Consider the following 24,363-nt stretch of genomic DNA (forward strand, 5'->3'; position numbering starts at 1 on the left):
GTTGAGCAAGGCTCTCGTGGTCATGTAATGTCGGCATATACATATTCTTTGCATAAGAACCTCTTTTTTATAAGAACGTCCAGCCGGAGATTTCGCCAAATTTTACCAACATGCTAAGATTATGCCGAGACTCAGATAGCAGCAACATTTTACTGTTGTAGTGAGACACATTCTAAAATGTAAAATCACATCGAGTTCATAATAACAACCTTAAATATTAGTGCAATCGGTAAGTTGTGTAGTTCTGTTCTAATAATTCATTGGGTATGATACTTTATATTTACAGAAATTTAAGAACATCCTAAAACATTTTCAGTTTTTAAATGCTCCAAAAATAAGGACGGCCCAACCTAAACTGAAAATTAGACGTTAAAAATGAGTGTTATTTCCTTTGTTCATAACCACCGTGCGTACGCCATAGATTTTTTGCTATCACCTTTTAAACATTTTCATAGCTTGGTATACAATCTGTATGAGAATGTTTAAGTTTTAGTTGAGGCTGAGTTTCTTGTATGAGAGTATAATTATACAAATGATCCACCTTTGATTTTGAGTATCCCTAAAACTAGCAATATATTATTTGTCCATCTAGGTATTAGAAGTGAATGACTCCGGATTTGAATATAAAGATTGGTCCGTGCTGAGACACTGAATTGTTTGAGATGAATAGTAGGATATGGCTTCAGTGACAAAGTCCTCTTTCAAACTGCTTGACCTCCCAGGTTTCTTAATTTGATTATAGTTTATTCAAAATATACTTTAGACTGTTGCCCACCCTTTTCTTTTACGATAAAAAAACTGTATTTACCTTTACTTTTCTCTTTGCCTCTCTTTCTATCTACCTACTTATTCGGGTTCTTTCAATAGCGAACTTAAAGAAGGCCAATTACGCCTCCAGTTTACGCTCCCAAGCAATATCCAGTCACCTAAAGCATCAATTTCCATCAGGTATATCAGGGGAGATACTTTCAATCAAATCGTTGATGAAGCCCAAATTTAATCAGGGATTGTTATTTTAAAGTTTTCTTTCAAATAGACCGTTGTATTTTTTACTGTAAACAATAACAAAGGAATGACTGATTGACCTTCTTTAAGATTATAGGGCCGACGATTACGGCGCAAACATTAAAATTCTCCACAATCTGAAAGAAAATATAGTAGCGCACGCTGAATTCTTCAATCCGTGCCGGGGTTAGACTCTCCGGCGCCATAAAACTAAGGCCCCTATTTACCGCCGTAGTGGAGCCCTTATACCTTTTTGATTTGGATTGCTGGCTTACTCTTACTAACTTTCAGTCCACTAGATATTTTTAGAGTATTTTCTACTTGAATAACTCGAATGAGTTATAACTGAAACCCCCCCTCCCCCAGTGGGTTGCTGTGAAATGACAGTCTTATTTTTTTCCAATCGTCCCTCCCAACCAGATCAATATTATTGGATATGATATACTGATTGCCATATTTACATGATAACTTTCATATTTACAGGACAATGTCCCAGAACACCGCGAATCTATCAGTTTAATAGCTTTTACTCATTAAGATTTTACCTAGACCATTGCTCTGAATAGAACAGTTCCATTAGGTAGCTTTTTTAAATGCCATACTCTAAATATACCGCCATCAGCGCTAATTTATCATTTATCATTTGCTAAATTATAAACATAGTTACTATAGTTACTCCATGTTGGTGGTGCTATTTGGCCAATGTAGCGATAGGAATTAACCCATAGCAAAACGGTTAAATATATAATTGTGCATTTATTTTTTGATTTAAAGTGCCATTCTCCTTTCATGTAGGTGCAATTCAACACTAAGACTAATGTTATTTACCACTCGGCCAATGCAGCGATAGGAATTAACCATAGGAAAACGGTTAAACAATGTAGCGTGCTTTTATTTCGCTATTTAAAGTACCATTCTATTTTCATGTGGGTATAGGCGTCTAAGCTACTCGACCAATGCAACGAAAGAAAAACCCGCCAAAGAGGAAACCCATTATCATGGCGAGGAAAGAGTCTGTGACGACAAACTGTAAACTTGCAAACGAGGTAATCTATTCTTCTTCATCTGATTGGCTCATTAGGACCGCTTACGTGAGTAGCTTGACTCGTATTTAATGTCACTGTCCAGTTGATTGTTTGTCAGATTAAACGGAATTGTGAAAAGCGACTGTGAGATTACAGGTGGACAAATCTTGTCGAGTGCCAGGCGTATTTTTTAACGCTTTGTCGCTGTTAAACCTCTTCAGCTTTATCTCTGATCACAAGGCCAGATTTTGGAAATCGAGGAAAACGCCGTTGCTCGCGAAATCAAACCGTAAGTACCGTTTTTTAGTTGGCGTGGAGATATTACGGTCCACTATTCAACAAAATACATTTAAAGATGTTTTAACACTGTTTTTATTAGACTCTATTCTTCTAAATGAAAAGACAATGCATCGAAATATCATCTGCTAAGGGAGAAAGTTTCTTGCGCAACGTGGAAACACCTTTTTTCGCCTTTTCTGCTAGCAGGAATGAACTTTCGCATTTAACAATTCGATGTATCGTGGCTGGTAAGAAAATGAAACTTTTTTATGGTTCTTTGGTTGTTATCTTTTAAAATCGTTAAAAAAAGGAAGGAATTAACATTTTAAAGGGGAAGTTTAATAACACGGATATTAAAATTCTGACGTCTTCATTATCAAGTTCGGTTGTTTTTACTCTTTTCTAAGCTTGTTTTTCTTTGTAATGGATCAGGGATTAATACATGTATATGTGTATATATATGATATTTGTTCATTTATACCTTGTCAAATAATTTCTGTGTGATGCAGTTTTCTGGCCCTTACAGATTCGTGGATTTTTTTAGGATGTTAAACGCATGAACCGTCAAGAACTAAATTGATCTTAACAAGATTCTCTCCATTGTATTACGAGCGAGCGAGAAAATGTCGATAAAGTCACTAATTCTTAACATTCTCCATTAACGCAAACAAAAACACATTTACTTTTCAAAGAAATCCAAATTGCATTCGGATAAAACATCAAAAAGTGAACAACTTTAATTCGATTTACTCAGAATATTCAACACAGTAGAATAAACAGTGTTTTAGTGTGATACTAGATACCTTTTACACGTTTGCGATGGTGGTTTAATAAAGGAATCAATAACAAATAAAGCGAAACGAAAAGTATACAACAAACCTTTTTCATCCAGATGTTTTTATCTAAATTTTTTTTCTCCAATATTGTTATCGGCTCGTTTCAATCATTTAAACACCTGATCCGTTTTCCCCACTTTAAAATCTTGGCTTTGAATTCTACTTCTTGATTGGACCAATGTCAAAACAACGTTTTAACGGATGATTTTTATGTGTACTTGTGTCTATTTCGAAAATGAGCTATTCATTAAAAATCTAGCAGAGTAAATTCATGCGTTTTTACTATAAATTGAAGCTTCTACTAATGAGTTTAATTACTGGATTTCTGGCAACAAAACACGGGTTCGGGTTTAATTGCATTCAGTACAAGCACTCCTGGGGGGTTGTTTTTCAATCCTGTTTTAACTGAACACTGCACTTATCTACTTGGGAATTTCATGGAAGCTCAAATGTTATACGTTAGACTTATAAATATTATTTTCATGCGTGCCCCAGACTCCTTTATTACGTGAGTAACAAGCGAAGGGTAAGGGCGTATTTTTTTACTCGTGATTCCGGAATGAGAATTATTAGAATAGAAAAAGCGCGCGTTCGTTTATCCCGCGTTCCCATTCCGGAATGGAATGAAGGCCATTCCATCAATTCTGCTACTTGTAACAGAATGACTCGAGAATGCCATTCTGAACATCCATTTCAATTCCAGAATGATGAAAACGCGCCCTAAACTGTACGTTGGTGGGATCAGTTACAAGAGAAATTTTAATTTTTGTGTTTTACATTTAGAAGAAAATAGAAAAATATCCGGCCAAAGTACTAGAAGGTGCTTGAAAACTAGGTTATAGTTAAAAATTTTCTTGCTTTGCTTTAAAAAGATACGTTTCATGTGAAATTCTTTATTCATTTTTTTCGTTTTGAGTTTGATAACGCCGTAAAGAATTGCATAATATCTTTAATAATATCATAAATTCTTCAACGAAAACTATAGGGATGCCATTTTCCGCTTTATTGAAATATAGTTTGCTACATTTGTGTAATTCAATCCCCCGAAAAATGTGCGATAGATTTACGATTAAGTAGAAACCTCAAATAAGTTTTGATAAAATTTCTATATATCTTGAAACTGGCGTTATAAAAATTAAACAAAGATTGACAAAAAAAATAGTTAGTTTATTTGATTTTACCGTGGCTGCTCTGGAATTTAACGAGATCTGGCATAAATTCACATCCTTCACAATCTCGTTATCGCAAAATCCTAATTGCACATTATAATGTCAACTGTTTGTACTTAAAGAGAGGTCTGAATCTTTCTTGTACTAACACTAGAGTCCATTAGAGGTAAAGTGATTTCTTCTGTATCGTAGATAAGCGACAGAAAGTCTTATGAAAATTATGGTAAAGTAAACGAAACCCGTAACAGTCTGTGAAGAGTCTGTTTTTTTTCTCATGGTTTGTTTTAACTGTCCTCTCTAAATGACTTCGAGGATATTCTATTTGATTGCAGTGTGTACTTTTACAAACACAATATCTGTAGAAACCTGCTGGTCTATTTGCTCGCTTAACAAATCCTACGTTTTTTCAGGAAGTTTTGCTATCTCATCAAAGCAAAAGTCAAGGCAATACTTCAGTAATGAAACACGATATGTCATATTGACGAAATTTGTACAATTTTTCCCCAGATTTCAGCATAGATTCACAAAAACATTTGGATGCCAAACTTTGCATAAGTAACATGGTTTTCGCCAGATGTATTTTCGGCTTGACAAACAGCACAATTTAACGTGTTGTTTATGTAATTTATGTATATGTTTTTCAAGGTGAATTAAAGTCAATAAGCGCTAAAAGGAACGTAGGAACGGAATACAGCAAAATTAGACGATGTTTGACTCGATAACAAGAGGGGGAGGGGGATTGAAACGAAAGGCAGTGTTCCGACAGCCTATTGTTAGTCTTACGAAGTTTACCGTTCTTTTTTTTAAGATCAGTCAGTCATGAAATATTTAAAATATCGCGTCCGTCTTTTTTTTTTGCCTTTTTTCATTATGAAAGAAGCAAACGGCTAGCACACGCTGCTGTATTTAAACCAATCGAAATCCAAAGCCAAAACGTGACCTTTAGATCTGATGAGAACAAACCACCACACATGAAAATTTAGATATTGTAAGCTCTACACGTCGCCAATAGATCCTATAGTTAAACCTAGAACGTTTAGAGACCAACCATTTGAGATCTGATGAAGAGCTAACATATTTTTCTCTTGCTATATTTATCTCACGGTCAGTTGGTTTGCTCGTATTCTTTTCTCTGTTTTCGAAGGATCGCTAAATGCTCGAATTTTTCTACCGACTTGTCAAATATCAAATGGTCGGTCCAATAACATAATCCTCAGGGGTGTTATTCTAAAAAAAAAGCGCAAGTCATATTAAACATATTTGATTCATAAGTCTTCATTTTTTTTCCCCGTCCGGTCTTTGCCTTATAAGGAAATAGCATACCATATTTGGAGGTCCGCCTCAATCACTTTCTTGCTCTTTGACCGATAAAAGTTTGAATTAAGAAATTTCATGTAAGTTTGCAGAGAATATTGTTTTTCTTCGTTTTTCATGGCAGCTATTTTGAATAGGCCAAAAGGACACTCGTTTCCTATTACCACAGGAATTTAAGCAAGCTCGCCCCAGACTCCCATAGAACAGCGACGGCCGAAAGAACGTGACGAAATGCTTTCTTACTAAGCTCAAAAGTACGATATTTCGATAAAACTTGCTCGTTTTTATACACTTTATTTTTAAAAGAACCTTTTTAACTCGTGAATACTTGCAAAGCATTTACGAGTTTTCGGAGGGACTCGGATTTTTGGATGATCGGATCGATCATAAACTTTTTGTGGTCTTTCTGTGCTTTTGCAATTGCAATCCTTAGATCATCCTGTAAACTTTTGATGCTCAACTTCCGAGCTTGATACTATAAAAGGGCTTTTTCATCGACCTGTGACCGGTACGGACATTTATTAGTAGAGCCGTAAAGTACATATAAGCTAGTATTTTCAGAAAAGTCTTCCATGTGGGTTGAGCGTGCGCATGTGCATGTCACCGACGCATGTCACCGACGTCAATCGATCTTCTACTCGACTTCGTCGACTCAGCCACGTTAGTCCAGCGGTGCGGACACTTTTCCACGACCGCAACGACCCGAGTTCGATTCCCAGTGATAGCAATATTTTTTTGGCATTCACGAGATGGCTCACAGAGCCTTTAATTTATAAGATCGTCCAGCCTGAGATGCCGAGGCTCAGATAACAGCAAAATATTGTTCTGTTAGTGTGATGCGTTCTAAAATGCAGAATGAAATTGTGTTCATAATAACAATTTTAAATATCGTTGCTATTGATAATTTGTATAATTATCTTCCAATACTTTATTGGGTATTTAAAAATTAGACTACGAGTTAGATTTCTATGAGTCAATAGATAGTCAACGTGGCACGTAGCCGTAGACTATTTGACTCATAGAAAACGAGAACGAGTAGTCTAATTGTTTTAGTATAAATCCACTCATATGCTGCCTTCAAATAAATGACGATTTTTATAATAACTACCAGTAATAAATAACACAAACAACAGAATTTTACAAAATCAAAACAGCGCGCACTCGTTTGTAATGGCGTGTTTTCTAGTGCGTGCGCGAGCGCATGCAACCGGTGTTTGCAGCGCGCGCAGATCAACGACAATTGAAAACTTAAGCTTCAAAACCCTGCAGTCTTCGTTACTTTTAGTGTCCTTTTAAAGAACACCCTTAAGAACATTTTCAGCCTTAAAATATGCTCCAAAAATGAAAAAGGCCCAGCCTCAACTGAAAATTTGACGTTCTTATAAAAAACACACACACCGTTCCCGAAAGAGGCAAAGTCTAGGAGCTCTTTACAAAAAGAGCCTTTTACGATCCTTATGTGCTATTTAAGTAACCTTAATGGTTCATACGCCTTATATGATTAACAAATTTTATTTAGTTACTCAACGATATTTATGTACTTCATATGAGCAACCTTAACGATTTGTATGTGCTATATGAACAACGAACTTAATGTGCTTTATGAGCAACTTTAACCATTATGTGCAATATGCAACCGTAACTATCTTTATGTGCTATCTGAACAGCCTTGACGATTTTTTTTGCAATATGAGCAAACTTAACGACCTTAATGTGCTATATGAACAACCCTCACGATCTTTATGTGCTATATGATCAACTTTAGCGATTTTTATGTTCAATATGAGCAAACGTAACGATCGTATTGTGCTATATTAACAACATTTACGATCTTTATGTTCTATATGAACAACCTTAACGATCTTTATGTGACATATGAACAACCTTTACAATCTTTATGTGCCACATGAACAACCTAAGCGATCATGTGCAATATTAACAATCATAACGATCTTTATGTGCATTGAAATATCGTAAAATACTATCCTTATTCCATATGATACTATTACCGCGCGTCCCAGCCTAGTCTCAGGCGTTCTTATCGGGTTTCCTGTGGTTGGGTTTCCTTCCCAGGTACCTCACGGTTTATCTCTGAGCACAGGAAACCCGGTAAGAACGCCTGGGACTAAGGCTGCGCGCGTTCAGCTAATCCTGTGTATGCCCCGATGTGAGAAACCTTAACGATCTTTATGTGCTATATGAACAACCTAAGCGATCATATGATACTATTACCGCGCGTTCAGCTAATCCTGTGTATGCCCCGATGTGAGCAACCTTAACGATCTTCATGTGCTATATGAACAACCTAAGCGATCATATGATACTATTACCGCGCGTTCAGCTAATCCTGTGTATGCCCCGATGTGAGCAACCTTAACGATCTTTATGTGCTATATGAACAACCTAAGCGATCATATGATACTATTACCGCGCGTCCAGCTAATCCTGTGTATGCTCCGATGTGAGCAACCTTAACGATTATCAGGGCCAGTCTTAGCGTTCCTTATATCGGCATGTGAATATTCTTGGCTACCCTTTGTGCTTTTGCGAAGTGTTACAGCTCTTAGGGTGGGCGCGGCGTAATAGATCACTCCAGGCTATCGTACAACACATGGCGTTTTCCGCGATGCTGATCCGTTAATTTTATTGGTATTTGACATTTAGAGGTAAATCAACCGCCCATGGCGATCAAGTGAAGAATGATAGTCCAATAAGACCACCAAAACAAATCATCGCATGAAACTTCGGCCAAATATTGGGAATCTAGTCACGAGAATTATACCCTCTCAGCTTCACAATATCCCTTCTCCTCTTTGAATGAGGCCTGTGTATATTGTAATGTCACGATTGTATACTTTAGGTAATACGTATTGTGTTCAGCCCCGGGGTATAGAACTGGGTTGTACTTCCCTTGTACATTAAATACCTTTCGCGCTGGCATCAGATGCTCATCTGACTCCGCTTTTTCCGAGAGGAAGCACAACCACCTACCATTTGCGGTACTAAAGATTTAGAGGCTCACAAGTAAGTTTTACTATCAATCCATTGCAGAGTTCATAGTCTTGTTTGTGTCATACAGGGTGTTATATACGTTTTATATTCAAAAATTGTAAATTGATGTTGCTTTTAAATCCAACAGACTAAATACAAATATAAGTTATTGAATTATCAAAGAAATTGCACTCAATTTTAGGTTGGTAGACCAAAATCCACTTATTTTATACGCTTCTTTCTCTAGATTTTTCTTGTTGAAATTGTTGACATCGTTTTCATTGTACCTTAAAGGAGACGTTCTTTTTCCGCACTTAACAACCGATGTTATCAAACAACGTTTTTTCGAGAAGATTTCTTTTATTTTGTCGGAAAACTGGTTTCTGTTTCAGACTGTTTTATTACTCAAAGCCGTTTGTGTTTTGATCTGTCTATCGGAGGACTTTTGGAGTCAGTTTCGTCGCATGTCTGATGTGATATTAGGCTCCCTCCGAAAAGCCTGTTCCACCTGCTGAAAGCCCATCGAAAAAGAAGGCCCCGAACATCCAAATGATCACAGGTTCTGCGATCTTCAACTCGAGTCTTGCTATAGTAGTGGCGCTTTTCAAAATAAAATCGGCCGACATGTCGTTAATCACGGAGATGCCGAAGCTGGCGCCTGTTTGCTTTTTGATTGACGGTGACAAAAGCTTGGCTCTTGGAGAGGGAAAAGATCCGTCATTAAGAAATGTAAACATGCTTTAATAACTAACATTGAAACCCACTTTTCACCAACTATGTAAACAATGAACTAATAAATGAGTTGAGAAAGTCATTATCCCTACAAGTTTTTTATTTTGTATTTCCCTGTTCAATGCTTGATTAAAAAACCGAGAAACTTGAGAAACCGATCTCATCTCATTTTCGTGACGTTTAACACCAAACATGATATTCAGTTTATTCAATTAAGAAGAAGAATTTCTGCCTATTAATAAACACACGTTTTGATACATTTCAATGACGCCATCCTTTTGTTTGTTCTTTAGGGAGCTAAGGAGGTAAAATAAAATACGGGCTTTGTATATTATGAACTTAATCACTGGTATAGAAGTAAAAAACCCGTGTATAAGAACCTAGGCTTTTTTAAGTTAGCCTAAATAAGTTTTTAGATTTTTTTCCCCTTTTTTTTAATAAGAAACTGTTTAAGAAGGGTGCTTAAAAATGAGATTTTAGCCTAACAGATTCGTAAATGTTAGGATTTTCTGTTTATAACATATCATTTTTTTTATTGCGATTTCTTATTTAACTTTCTTGTTTCTCGGTAATCTTATTCTTATAGCGCTAACACGTACACTGATCTTAACTACAATTCCAATAACGACTAGAACGATGTGAATTGAAATTTGTGTTACAGTAAATGTTCTTATCATTTCAAATTGTAGTTTTTTTTCGATACGGTATCCGCGTGGGGCGTGTGCCTTTACAATCTTTACTCATTTTGCCTTTTTTGCTTCTATTTACTGCGGCTGGTAAAAATGACACTATAAAAACTATGAATACTTTTTCGTTTATGTACGTGATGAAAGATATTTATATTTGCAGCGAAGCGAAAGTCATAATTACAATCACTCCGGTTTTCCATTTTGTGATCTGCTTAATATTGCCCGTTTGTGACGATATCTTAAGAAAATTAATTTCTTTACCATTTAGAATGCAAAGATCCGAGCTTTCAATCCGTGTCCTTATGTCCATAATACTTAGTACTTCTCAAATATGTGACTTTCCTTGTATTTTATATTTATCATGTTTTTATGGTTAGCGTTAAGTCGATAAATATCTATAAAGGAGCTTCACGTTTGCCGTATGCTGATTCTATCGCAGAAGAACACCCTTAAGCTATGATTCTAATTTGATTATGCTTGATTCTATGCGGCAAAATTGGATACTTCTGATTGAGAAACAAATAGTCTTAGAGCCCTAGTCGCCTCGGAGGAAATTGTTCATGATTTTTGCCTTATGTCAAGGATATACAACTCGACATTTAAAGTATATCCACCCAAAGCCTTCATAAAAGAGTTCTAGGTTCGAGTAGGATTAGTGATTAAGTAGAAATTCTAGACTTTGCTTGAAGGATGTAAAGGTTTTACGTGAATAGATAGATTTTTGTGTCTTGCCACGCACAGGGTTTATTGGTAATTTTGCTAATTGTGAACAATGTGAATCTTCTAACTGCACCACAAATGTGATCAGGTAATAAAAACCTAGAAATTGTTCATTTGCTTGATCTGACATTAGATTTTCTATAACCATGAATATTCACATGAGCCTTGACAGTCGCTTGGTGTATTGTGGGTAATGGTTTTCTGTCGTCTGCGCGCCTGATGGCGTAGACGCGGGAATTCTCGCGCCTTTCGCGCTAAATTCGCTCAACTCAACAAAAATCCAATCAAAAAAGGAGCAGCGAAAATTAATATGCGAATAAATCAAGTATCCATATTACATTTTCAGTTTTCTATGACGGTAAATTTATATTTATCCAGGCATGTTCTTTCTGATTGGGTATAATAGTTTTCAATGGCTAGACAATTATACCTGACGAATAGTAAACTAAACTTTTAAACAAGTCTTAAAAGATTCAAAACTTTCTAAAAATGCCAAAATCTTAAGTAAAAAAAAAAAAAAAAAAAATAGCGACCCAGCGAACCATTAGCCTGCTAGCAGGCGTTTACCCGGTGTTTTTTCGCTATGTTTACCCGGTGTTTTCGCTATGCACCAAGTCGTGGCCGCCATCTTGTTTTAGCGAACCGTGGATGAGAGGCACGGCGAAATTGTTCGTGAGAAAAATATAGAAACCCACATGGACGCCGTATTGCGTTCTCGCGAACAGAACTCTAAACCACGAGGTTTTCTTTTTGCGCTGAAACGTGCCTTGTTTTACGACGCGCTCCCTTTACGTAGAAAACCCGGTCAAGCTATGTTGCATAATCAGAAAATCTGAGATACGATCCCGTGGCGCGCGAACAGTCCCCGACGCGCGCGCTAGCCTAAACATATCCGACAATGATTTTATCAGTCGGGTATAAGAATCGACAGATAAACAATAGCATCGATTGAAATTTATTTAAAATCCGAAATTCGACCGTCGGAGCAGTCAAAATCCGAAATCCGCGCCCAAATTGTGAAGAGATCCGTGATCTGCCGTACTTCCAAAATCCGCCAATCCGCTGAAATAATAATCAAAATCCGTAATCCGTGAGCATTTCGGGGCCGAATCCGCCGATTCCGCGGACCTATTCACCCCCCCCCCCCCCCTATAAGGAGTGTTGGATAGTGATGCAGTTGTTCTTACCATGGCGTATAAGGTGAATGGGAAGATTAAGGAGGAGGTAGTGGGTAGGGAGGTATAGACCGGAAAACAAAAAGGCTGATAGGGGTAAGGTGTACATGCTGGTGGAGAAAGAAGTGAGTTAAAATATAATGACAACAACAAAAGTTCATAAACATGCACATAAATGTATAATAAATTAGCACATAAATGTATAATAAATTAAGGTAAATAAGGGATAGAATATTTCATCCTGTTCAAAATCCTGGCTACGCCGCTGTTTAGCCTGACAAAGTATGTTCCTCTTGCCCTTGATACACTGAAGCTCATCGAGGTAATTGCTTTGTCTCGCTGATTCGCTGGTCAAGCTCATGTCAGTCAACTCATGGTAGTCACGAAGTTAAAACTGAATAATGATAATAAGGTGAATGGACTGCCCTGATTGGTTAATGCTCTTTGTAAACCTTAAGAGAATAGTTCCCCGCGACTATTCAAAACGGCTTGAAACTCGGGCAGCTCAGCACTGCACTATATCAGATTCCCACTTATCAAGTTAACCGTCTGCAACAAATACTAAATGCTGCTGCACGCGTTGTGTGTTTAGTGCACACATTCTCGCACATTACTAATCCTGTCCTTGTTAATCTCCATTGGCTCCCTGTTGTCTTCAGAATCCGTTTCATGATCCTTCTTCTTGTTTATCGCTGTCTCCACGGTTATGCTCCGCCCTACCTTTAGAGCCTGGCCGATCTGATGCGTACAATCTAAGGTCAAACAAAGACCTGCTACTTGCAGTACCACGCACAAGATGGAAAACATTTGGCGACACGGCCTTTGCCCATGCTGGGCCTTCTGCATGGAACTCGCCACCTAAGCTATTTAGGGACATAAAAGGCCGTAAGCCATTTAAGCAGGCATTAAAAACCCATCTTTTCCGATTGGCTTATTTCACATAGAGGACTCGTTATTTTTAGCTGATCGTGTTACAATTTGTTATGTTGATTAAGGTTAAATGTTTTTTGTAAGAATTTGTTTTCTGTTGAGCGCTTTAGAATATATTTACATAGTAAGGACAGAGGGTTTCTTTGTCAGGAATGGCTTATTTTCATTTAAAGGTTTATTTTTTCTACTCTCTCCGGCGTGACAGGCGAAACCATTCCAAGGGTTTATTTTGGTTCGAATTTGTCAAGCGATTTCTTAGTGCAAGTAGTATCACCAATCAATATCCCTTTCAAAACAGGATTAAAATAATAAAAACATTAATCGTGATTGTTTGTTTACATCTCTTAATTCTCCGCTGCCTACATTAGCCTGATATGTATACTTTTATCAATGAATTCTGACAGTGAGTAGCACAAGAAGCGAATGATTGTTGCTCAAAAGCGAAAAACTATAAAAACAGACTTGTAGATATGAATCCTAAAGCCGTAGCCTTATAAGGCATTGCAAAGGCGTCAACGGGAAGAAGGAAAAATTGCAATTTTCGGTATTAAGATGTTTGATATCTGTATTTTTTCACAATGCTAGGATTAAGATAGATCCCGAACTCAAGACCATTGGAAGGTCAAGCAAAGAACTAGCAAAAAACAAAAACAACAACACGCAAAATTCTACACTAAGTGTGAATATGCCAAAATGGACATTCCATTATTAGAGTTGTAAGTTGTGACTTCTGTTAAAAAAAGATAAGCCTACGTACTTGAGGTGTGCGGTTTTCGGGATTTTGACCTGCATAAAAACGTATTTTATAATTTCGGTTTCGCTTCTTAAGTGCAGAAGGCTGGGGCAAATATAAAAGTTGCTTTAGGTGATATTACACTCATCGTTTTTTCGCCCAACTCGCATCGTGGTAAATCGACGCGTGTAGCGTCACATTTAGGGTAGTTGTTTTTCGGGTATACGCTTAAAATACCTTATTCGCTCTATCATCTATCAGGCTAACGTAGATCCAGCCTAACTCTGCTTATAACATCATTTAACGTGGTACAGATCTCGCGATAGCAGGTGAGACTGTGAAGGAATTGACTTGATTAGATATATGGTACAGTTTTTAGTAACTTTAATAGATCCAATCGCCCGAAATGCCTGAATCTGTTGAGAGTTTATAAGACGATGTTATAAAGGTGATGTTTTTTTACGCATTGTTCTTCGTAGCTTATATAATGGCAATGATTGTGCTCTTACCATTATGACCAAGAAAAATTGGGTCTGGCGAAACATGGAGAGACAAGGCTACTAAGACCTTCATTGAGACTGTCGCTGCATCTTTACTGTAGGTGTCTCTGTTTTGCACTAAAAAGCACATGACTTTGCATGACAAACTCGCGGTTTTAAGTTTAAGTTTTAAGCTCTAAGTTTAAGTTTAATCTTTGTTTATCGAAGGTAACATAATTTAACCGAATATACAGTTTTCTAACATATGGCCCTCGGTTAGTAAGAACTGTCACTGGGGGGTGGTCACTGCCAGAGGGTCCATTGCGTCCCCAGTGGTTCTTTTAAGTCCCTTTAAGCGGCAAAATTGCAGCGAAAGCAACTTTTTCGGTGCTTGCGAATTGGCCAGACAGTTTGTTTGTTAGAAGTGACTTACTTTCATTGAAAATCTTATTTTCTTTTCGTCGCTCTTTTGCCTGACGCGCAAAACCATTTTTTGTTTATTTTGGCTTGAGTTTGCCATTCAAAAGGTCACATGTGATTTTTTCAATGCAAGTCGCCTATTCTTGTGATATCACAGGCTTACCAACCTCTCAGTCAGTCTCCAGTCAATCCCAGTTGCTAGCTCGAATATTTTCACGATTGATCACCTCCTGTAATTGTCCTATAATTGCTTTATATCATAGAATAAAGGTTACAGTAAATTCTCATTGCTTTGTGATGTGTATTTTATTCAGAATAAGCGGTATTTCTAGCTCTTGAGCAGTTGAGGATTGGGCCGCGTTACTTTTTACATCAAGTTACACGGAATCCCTCAACTGCTAAAACGTTAGAAATACCGCTTATTCTGAATAAATACGCATCACAAAGAAATGAGAGTTTATTGTGACCTTTAACTAGGATATAAGACAATTACAGGAGGTGATCAATCATGAAAATATTCGAGCTAGTTACTGGGATTGACTGGAGACTGACTGAGAAGTTGGTAAGCCTGTGGTGATATCATCTGTGTCATTGTTGCGGGTCTTCTTACTCCAATTACCTACGCTTCTTAATTTGTCAAGATTATTGTAAGTTGTTGCTGTGTTAGTGCAATTTAACAAAATTAAATCAAATTATGCGCTTGTAATGGAATGTGTGGAAACCAAAACCACTATTGGAAAGCTTTAGCAATCTTGTTTATGTACCTCTAAACGTTCACGCGGCTGTCAGAGACCAGGATTCAGCCATTTGTACGTTACCCATGAACCACTGCAGGTTTACTCCTCCGTTCAATAGCGAGTTGCCGAAATCATCCATTTCCATCAGCTAATTCATAGCAAGGACAAGAGATATTTGGAAGTTTTCCTGCAAATATACTGTTATGTTTCTTAACAAAACAATATCAAAGGAGTGACGGGACGACATTCTTTAAAAAAAGCTAGTCTTGTTTGTCATTGCTGTTGTTGTTGTTGTTATTTGTTTCTTAATTAATAGAGAGAAAACCCTTTTAAGACTCCAGCAGTTTATAAATGGCTCCTGGTGTTTAATGTACTGTTACTATTGTAAGTTTTTGATTCCTTAACTGTTTTTGTTATATTTGTATCGGTTGTTGCTTTTTTTAGCTTAAACATTTGTTTGTTTTCTGATATTTCTATCGTTGCTGTTTTCGTTTAGGCCGTCGTTGTCGTTGTTGGCTATAAATAACCGAAAAAAAAGATTTATTGAAGAGGTTTACCAAATATGGTATGTAATTTACTTATAAGGAATTGACCGAGTGGACTGTGACAAAGAGCGGTTTAAAAAAAAAAAAAAAAAACTGTTTGATGTGTCGATAATTCCGGAAAGGGTGAGTCAGCTCCTTTACATCCCTTACAAAAATATACTTTTGTTTCCAATCTCCGCCCATCAATCATTCACCCATTTTCTGATTAACCGCTGATGAAGAACACACTTTCTGTGCACTTTCGATTAGCCTCATAAGATATAAGCGGTAACTTCCATGTCTGATTCGCTGTCTGCGGCCGTTTCATGGTTAATCGTCGCATTGTGAGTATTATAATGCAAGCAGTATTTAAAATATTTATCAGAACCTTTTCCATCAAGTAAAAGAAAGCTTTATTAAAGGATCAGCAAGGAAAAAAGAGGGAAATCCTAGATTTGTAAGTAAACGTTTTATAAGCGCCAGTGCTATAGAGGCGATAACGAGTCCTTACCTATAAAAAATATCTAAAAACTTTAACTGAAAAAAACTAAATTGAGTTTTCATGTTTCGAATTCTATTTCATTTTTTCCTTCCAAATGAGATGACTTAAAAAAAAAACATTCACTTCACAGTGTTCTATTGATTTTAGTGTCGCTTTGAGCTGTATGATACAACACCTAGTATTGCCAACGAACGAATTATTTCTACCATCAGAACATTCACTGCATTACATGTATTTGATTATTTTGCCCTTCGTCATTAATGAGACATCAAATAAGTAGTACATGCGTGTTATGTTCCGGCTGGCCCGTATCGTAAAATGCAATGACGAGGCCTCGGTCAGTAGGCCTCGGTCCGGGTATTTCGTGATACAGATAGACACAGCTGGTAAATAACTTACTTTTTCAGTAGAATTTCTAACTTTGTTTACCTTGAGGAGGCTCATACAAGTTAAAGCCGCATTGTCACCATTTCACTTCCGGAGGTCCGACGGAAACCTCAACCGTTAAAAGACAAAAGAATCTATAAAAATCCAAGGTAATAAAAACGGGCCATCCGCTCTAAATTATCATTCAGATCTTCAAAGAAACTTCCAATAAACACACTGCTTTCAATATTTGGAAATATTTTTCGCGTTTTCCGTTAAAAATCATCGGATATTGTTACGTGGTCGACCGGAAGTAAACTGGTGACAATGCGACTTTAAGGGCCTGGGAGACCTGGACAGCATTTGTAACAAGCTAATCAGTATACAATCATGGTACAAATCATTGGGACATTGGCGCAATTTGTCCAAACTATCAAAACAATAATCCATTCATTGGCACAAAACTTGTTAAGCGATAATATTTTGGCGTTAATATGAAGAAAACGTTGTCGTTTTGGAGGTCTGGTACCGAGGAATCTTAGTTTCTTTTCAGAGACTTTCTGAGACTTCTGATTACAAGTCATAAAGTTTACGAAGCACCTGCGGTACGGCAACCTTAAAAATGACAAAAGTAATGCAGTTTTTCTAATAAGAATTATATTAGTTTTCTTATATGGAAGTGACCGCCGACAACTTTTGGCTAAACTTTCTTGATAGATATTATCCAACCACGGGAATTAGGATACTTTGTCAGCGATTTCTTAATAAAATAACCAAAAATGCATTCCCAATTCGCTGAATATTGTATTCAGCGAATAAAATATCTCTAACCTTTGTGCGAAATGTCTCCTGCCTCCCGATTCAGCGAAATCCTTTTTCGTTATATTTCTATTTCTCTTGTCTAAAATCCCACGCGATCGTTGTTTTCAACTCTCGAAACATTTGAACAGTAATGAGTAACCATAGCATCTTGAGTGTTCGTGACTAGCCGAACCTAACTTCGTATTTAGGTTCTATATAAAATAAGAAGGGAGTGAAACAACGCTCCATTCCATTGTTCAAAACCTGCCTAGTTACGGCCAATGTTGCGATGTTGGTATGCGACATGATTGATTGACAGCTCACTTTCTCTTTGAACTTATCTCGCCGCCGACACACGCCCGGGCATGCGACAAGTGCTGGGTTCGGGGCTAATTTTGTCTAGGCGGGAAAACATAAGTGCATAGACGCTAAGCTAACAAACAATAGAATTAACCTTATTATAAAGCGGTCCTCATTAGGGTTATTTTGATATATAAGGTTATATAGAAGCATTCAACTCAAAATATCGAATATGCGCGCGCGCTTTTTTAATCGCACGGGAACCCTGTGTCCCAATACAATGTGACCATGGTGATGTAGGTAAAATCTGTTGAACATAACTTGAGAAAACATAAAAAAATGATAATAAAATAGTAAAATATATTACGTTACCTCACCTGATAATTCCCGAATTCTCGGCGTAGTAATTGTATTCCTGATAATATTGTTTACATCTATTTATGTTTACTTTTTTAAGTAGCTGTTTTAATTTATTTAAGAACAAGTATTTTACGTTCTATTGAAATATTAGAATGTTAGATAAAAATCAAGAGGGGAACGGCAAATTTCCGATTGCGGTTTTTCTCATACACGTATACAATAGCTATTTTTTTATTTCAAAAGTTCAATATTTTATATATTTTTTGGCTTAATTGTCATGAAGACCTAAAGTGTTTACGTTCCTCTTAGTAGTCAAGTCGTTTGGCAGGAAAGTTAGTTCTAAATTGGGTATGATTAATGAGAAACAGCATTAATATAAGCATATCAAGAACACACGTATGGATTCGACTATTGAAGGCCAATCACGGCGCCATTTTATTCTCCCGCACAATCCCGAGATGAACCAAAGAATCCATTTCCATCGGCTAATTCAAGCAAGTAACCAAGATATTTTCAATGATATATCTTTAATAAAGTATCAGACTCCACTCGTTGGTGGTTATTTTAAAATTTTCTTGCTAATAAACCCCTCTATTTTCAGTTGTAAACAATAACAAAGGAAAGGTTGATCCATATTCTTTAAACATCTTTTTTAGATGTTTAGGCGCCCTTGCCTCTCGGGAACCTTATTACCATTGAGCCAATTATTTTAAGAGCCACTGTCCCTCACCTTTTTGAACTCCTAGCAAAATACCAAGAGAAGATTAGCATTTATTTCCATCGGCAGATCTTTAATAGCAATTGCGATATTTTCGATTGAATCTGGTGAGAGAAGTAGGAATAGTTGTCGTTTTCCGATACTTATTTCTAAATGTTTTTATTTTCGAGATATTTAATTCAATTTTTAAGGAGACGGGTATCCAGCGAGAAGGTAACGGATTTATTTCCTTGCCGATATTTTTTTCGCAGCCAGGTGATTTTTTTTCTTTTTTTTCCCTCGATTTTTTTTTCTAATAATTTTAAATGCAAAAATTTGACCTTGCTCATGCACAGTGATTTACGTTCTTTGTGAACTCCCTAGAGAAGCTTGACAAGTACTTAGCAAATGGGTAACCAAAAGGATTTGGCTTTCTTGCGGATTATTCCTAAATAATATTTCTCAAAATATTGGCTCACTCAAAACGCAGCATTATAACGAGAATATGAATTAGTATTTTTTTCAAACCGTAATGTTTGAAAATGTAATGACTAGAAAAGAAAAAAAAAACATGGTATGTAACACTTTTTGGAGACAGCATTGACCATGAGCACAGCGATGGCAGATCAGTCAAGTTTTTTTTGGGATTATAGGATCAGACCAACATCGAGACCGAAATGTCACTTAAGAAAATGGATCACTTCTTTTGATATATGTGCCAAAATCTCTGCATTTTCATAAATACTGGTCGTGCTTCAAGACAAACGGGCTAACAATTTATCCTTCTTTCTAGGAAAATTCAACGAAATTTGCGTTCTTCAAGTTTTGAATTGCCCGTATGACAATGTTACATTTTCTTTCAATAAGGTGAGTTAAGTATTACTTTATGTACGACAATTCAGGGCTTACCTAGATTTACTTAAAATCCTATTCCTATGTATTAATTTCTGTTGAAAAATTAGACGCCAGTATTAAATTGATGGGTTATAAAAAGTTTAAAAGCCGACATTTTTTAAAGTCTATTGATAAGAAAAGAGACGCCTAGGTTGTGATCAGTTTTGTGCTATTGATTCAAGTATGCGGGTTGTAACATCGATTAGTTGGTTTGTGTTTTAATATTAAAGGCTTTTTTTTCTTCTTTTCTCTTTTGGAGACTAGCATTAAAAAAATGAAATGTTACTCGAGGGTCTTCCTCCCTCTAGATTTTCGCATTTGATTACTTTTAAGTAACTCTTCCTCGAAATTACTTTTCTGTGTATTTATGTCCAGCTCAAGGCAGAAAATAAGGGGTGTCATTTTTTTCATTCGCGTGAGAGGATGATTTTACGGATTGCTTGTCTTTCTATCCGTTGTTAAGACCTCGTAATACAACATCTAATACTGAAGCAATACTAGGCGCCGACCCAGGATTGGCTGAGGAGGGCGCCGGTCAGAGGTATCATTTGAAAAAAGGATAGTATTTGATGATCCTTCAATAAGAAACGACAAACTTCTTAGCTGCCAAGGGGGGGAGGGGAGGGGGGCAAGGTAAGCACACCCTTCGCACACCTTGTGTACGCGTCTGGTTACTAGAACTTGTGAGTGTTCACTATTACTCCTTACAGTTACAATGTTCTTCCTGTAGATAAGGGATTTAGGGATTTAAAAGACACACAACCGTTTTCATTATCATAAAGCTAAAACAAAACAGACATATTAAAAGGAAAACAAAACTTCATGAATTTTTGAATTCAAACAGAATTCACATGAGAATGCATGAAAGAAAGCGAATGGTTACTTTAATGGCGTTGGAACATATCTCGTTACTTAGCAATTCGGTTGTTAGGCGCTCGCACGATCATCCGAGAACTTCACACTTGTTTTAGGTGGGAAAATCAATTAGCGAGAAAACAATTTCCACGCGCGCAACATTTTTTGGCCACGTCAAAAAACGTCTGAAACACGTTAAAACCTTATAAGCAGAAAATACCGTAAAAACCAAAATAAGCGAGGAGATGTTTCCCCTTTTCTTATTATAAACCTTATTCCCATTCTTCATTACACTCAAGCAAAAGTACACGGTTATCAAGAATAAATACGTTTCTCTCGTCCACAATAGGTGTAACCCTTACTTCAACATATCGCATAAAATCTTCACCTGTTTACTGTCTTATGCAACAAAGTTCGTTTTCTGCCAAACAAATCTACAGTGTAGCAGATAAACACCATGGGATTCCAGCAGAACCAAAACACGACCACCATCCAAGGGAGATAAGCAAACGTCGATCCTTCAGTACTGTCCTCGCATTTCATTCCATTCAAGAAACTCTGCAAGCAACTCCACGCCACATGCACCTGCAAATCCGCCATCTTCTTTCATCATACATACCACGTGATGTTTCCGGAAATAATCCGACCGGAAATAAAATAGCGCACGCGTTCAAATCGAGCAAGAGCTTTGCAAACCGTTGTAAACTGTTATCACGTACACTCCCCACTTTTTCAAAAACCACTTAACTGTAAACCACGCTTACAACAAGGTAATAAATAATGTTTTCCAAATAATTTCATCCTTTTTAACTTCGATAACTATTTTATTAGCGCCCAAATACATTTGTACTTTACAACATAACAAGTACTTACAATTCTTAAGTGCCATCCTACAATTTCATCGATTTATTTGCACGTTTGTCAGCCATGCTCACTACAAACTTATCTCACATATATTTTTGGCTTCCAATAGCTCCATCCAGCTATATAAGAAATCCTACCAGGCTCAAGATAGCGTAAAAGTCTTAGAAGCCAAGGCCAAGAAATTAAATTTAGTAATCAGATAGCAAGCTAAGAAGGTAGAGAAAATCCACGATGTCCATGGCCAACAAAGGAAGGTTTGATTTGAACACACCACACCATCCACTTCCCTAAAGCAGCCTTACGTTGACGTGTAGGGGTAAGGTGAATTGGCTAGCCACTCATTCACTTTGAAACACGTCTCAGATGCGAACTTTTTCCTTACTAGGTATCTCCATCTTTCCTCCTCCCCCTAGCATCCCCCGGCTCCCAGTTTCCATTCTCCCCGTCGCATTTGACTAGTACTTGGTCTTACCTCTTGATGATAAACCCTGTACTAGAAAACACGTGAGGCTGCTTAACCTTTCAAAGAGCTCTATGAAATATTCTATTCCTCATTTACCGCAATTTATTATACATTTATTTGCATGTTTATGAACTTTTGTTGTTTTGATTATATTTTAACTCACTTCTTTCTCCACCAGCGTGTACACCTTACCCCTTATCAGCCTTTTTGTTTTCCGGTCTATGCCTCCCTACCCACTACCTCCTCCTTAATCTTCCCATTCACCCTATACGCCGTGGTAAGAACAATTGCATCACTATCCCGTACACTCCTTATAGTCCATCTCCACTCAACATAGCATTATCCTCCCAATGACCCTCTCGCCCTCACCCCTGCCACCTACCTCTACCCGTGTCCCTGCCATTATTTCCCTTTTTTGTCCCCCTTCTCCCCAGGTGCAATGGTACGAATACCCGCTTTTAACCAAAAAGGTGAATTGGCTAGCCACTCATTCACTTTGAAACACGTCTCAAATGCGAACTTTTTCCTTACTAGGTATCTCCATCTTTCCTCCTCCCCCTAGCATCCCCCGGCTCCCAGTTTCCATTCTCCCCGTCGCATTTGACTAGTACTTGGTCTTACCTCCTGATGATAAACCCTGTACTAGAAAACACGTGAGGGTGCTTAACCTTTCAAAGAGCTCTATGAAATATTCTATTCCTCATTTACCGCAATTTACTATACATTTATTTGCATGTTTATGAACTTTTGTTGTTTTGATTATATTTTAACTCACTTCTTTCTCCACCAGCGTGTACACCTTACCCCTTATCAGCCTTTTTGTTTTCCGGTCTATACCTCCCTACCCACTACCTCCTCCTTAATCTTCCCATTCACCCTATACGCCATGGTAAGAACAATTGCATCACTATCCCGTACACTCCTTATAGTCCATCTCCACTCAACATAGCATTATCCCCACAATGACCCTCCCGCCCTCACCCCTGCCACCTACCTCTACCCGTATCACAACCATTATTCCGCTTTTATGTCCCCCCTTCTCCCCAGGTGTCATGGTACGAATACCCGCTTTTAACCAAAAACTAATGAGCAACTTGAAGTGCTGATTTGACAAATAAAATAGTTGTTTCAATGCGTGTACTTCACTGTTTTTAAAAAAGAAAGGAGAAAAGTTGATATTTTGATAACCAAATTCTATCAGAACGTTCGCATTAATAACGGGCTCTATCATGATATTCAATCACGCATGCATTCTACTTCCGACCGGTTTGCGTCTCCAACTCCATAGTCTTTGCTAAGAACGGACGAACAGATCCTAAGGGAGAAGATATTCACCTAGTTGACCTCTACAAAACGATTTTCCGATATCTTTAAAAAAGAAAGAAGTAAAAAAGTGTAAAAATAAAAATAAAAGTTCGAACATTTTATTATTTGGCAGAATCCAAAACGCATACGTAACTTTATCATCCTCACAAATAATGTATAATAATATAAAGCTAGATCATTGCAGATACTTCAGCAACTAAGATTATGTTATGTGTGACTTCATGTGATGCCGTCATCACCTGATGACGTCATTAAAATTTAGATCAACAATGATGCGTAAATTCATTCGGCCATTTCATAAATGCTTAGCGGATTCATAGCGTCTGGAAGTTTTACTAGCAACGGCCTTCAGAGATATTTCTCAACACCTTTAAGAGATTTTCTTTTATATACATACATTATTTTGCACTTTTTTTCTATTTTTTTTTTGTGTAATGAATTCGAGCTGATACAGCATGAAATACACACAATGCTCAAATAAATGAGTGTCTATGTCTAAAACCTCAAATAACCACTGAAAACTGAAAGCTATAGACTGTTAGATATTGTATGATCCTTCTGTTTTTTTTTGTTTTGTGACCTGACAAAACAAATAATCAAAATGGACGAGGTATCTTATAACTCTTATAATATATGTAATGGATATATTCTGTTGTAAACCTGACAAAACCTCTTGAAACGCAATGGCTATATGCCCGACAGTCGGGAAAGGTCTTCAGTCGACTAAATGCCCGGCAGTTTTTAAAGCCTGTCAGGCACCGCGGAGGGGGAGGCGGGGGGGGGGGGGGGGGGAAGGGGAGGGGGGGTGGGCACCATTTTTTGCGACAGAAACAAGTCAAATTCCATGATTTACGATTTGATGGTTTACACAGGCAACAGAAAACATTCAATACCGACAACAAATCTCAATTCAGATTTACTTGTCCTTTCTCAACTAATATAGAATACTTTGAATTCACTGGGTTGAAAATATACTGCGGTTTTTAAAAGCATTAGATCAGGATGACCTCCCTGGATGATCTCTCCCCCACCCCACCCCTTCCCCCTTCTCTTTAGCGTGAAACTTCTTTGAACCATACGTTATTGTTTGTTTCAGGTGAAAGGCAGAACGTTGAACGGAAAACTTTACACTGATATTTTGAGCATAAAAAAGTCTTTTCAAGCAACCGGTAGGTCT

General features: G+C 37.3%; 1 protein-coding gene across 6 annotated transcripts in view; it reads left to right on the forward strand.

Moving 5' to 3' along the window:
* The first annotated feature begins 2,138 nt into the window (after positions 1-2,138).
* The window catches only part of LOC5506379 (substance-P receptor), a 30,515-nt gene continuing 8,290 nt past the window's right edge, over positions 2,139-24,363 (forward strand). For 2 of the 6 annotated variants that reach the window (XR_007306794.1, XM_032374752.2), the window contains exons 1-3: positions 2,139-2,319; positions 19,578-19,651; positions 24,283-24,355. The gene's annotated coding sequence lies outside the window, so the exon portion shown is untranslated. Of the gene's footprint in view, positions 2,320-7,522; positions 8,653-15,730; positions 15,800-19,577; positions 19,652-24,282; positions 24,356-24,363 lie in introns of those variants that run through there. The other 4 variants (XM_032374754.2, XM_032374753.2, XM_001627046.3 and 1 more) reach the window with 4 other exon arrangements.

Source organism: Nematostella vectensis, chromosome 15 (assembly GCF_932526225.1).
Source record: "Nematostella vectensis chromosome 15, jaNemVect1.1, whole genome shotgun sequence".
Taxonomy (NCBI): Eukaryota; Metazoa; Cnidaria; class Anthozoa; order Actiniaria; family Edwardsiidae; genus Nematostella; species Nematostella vectensis.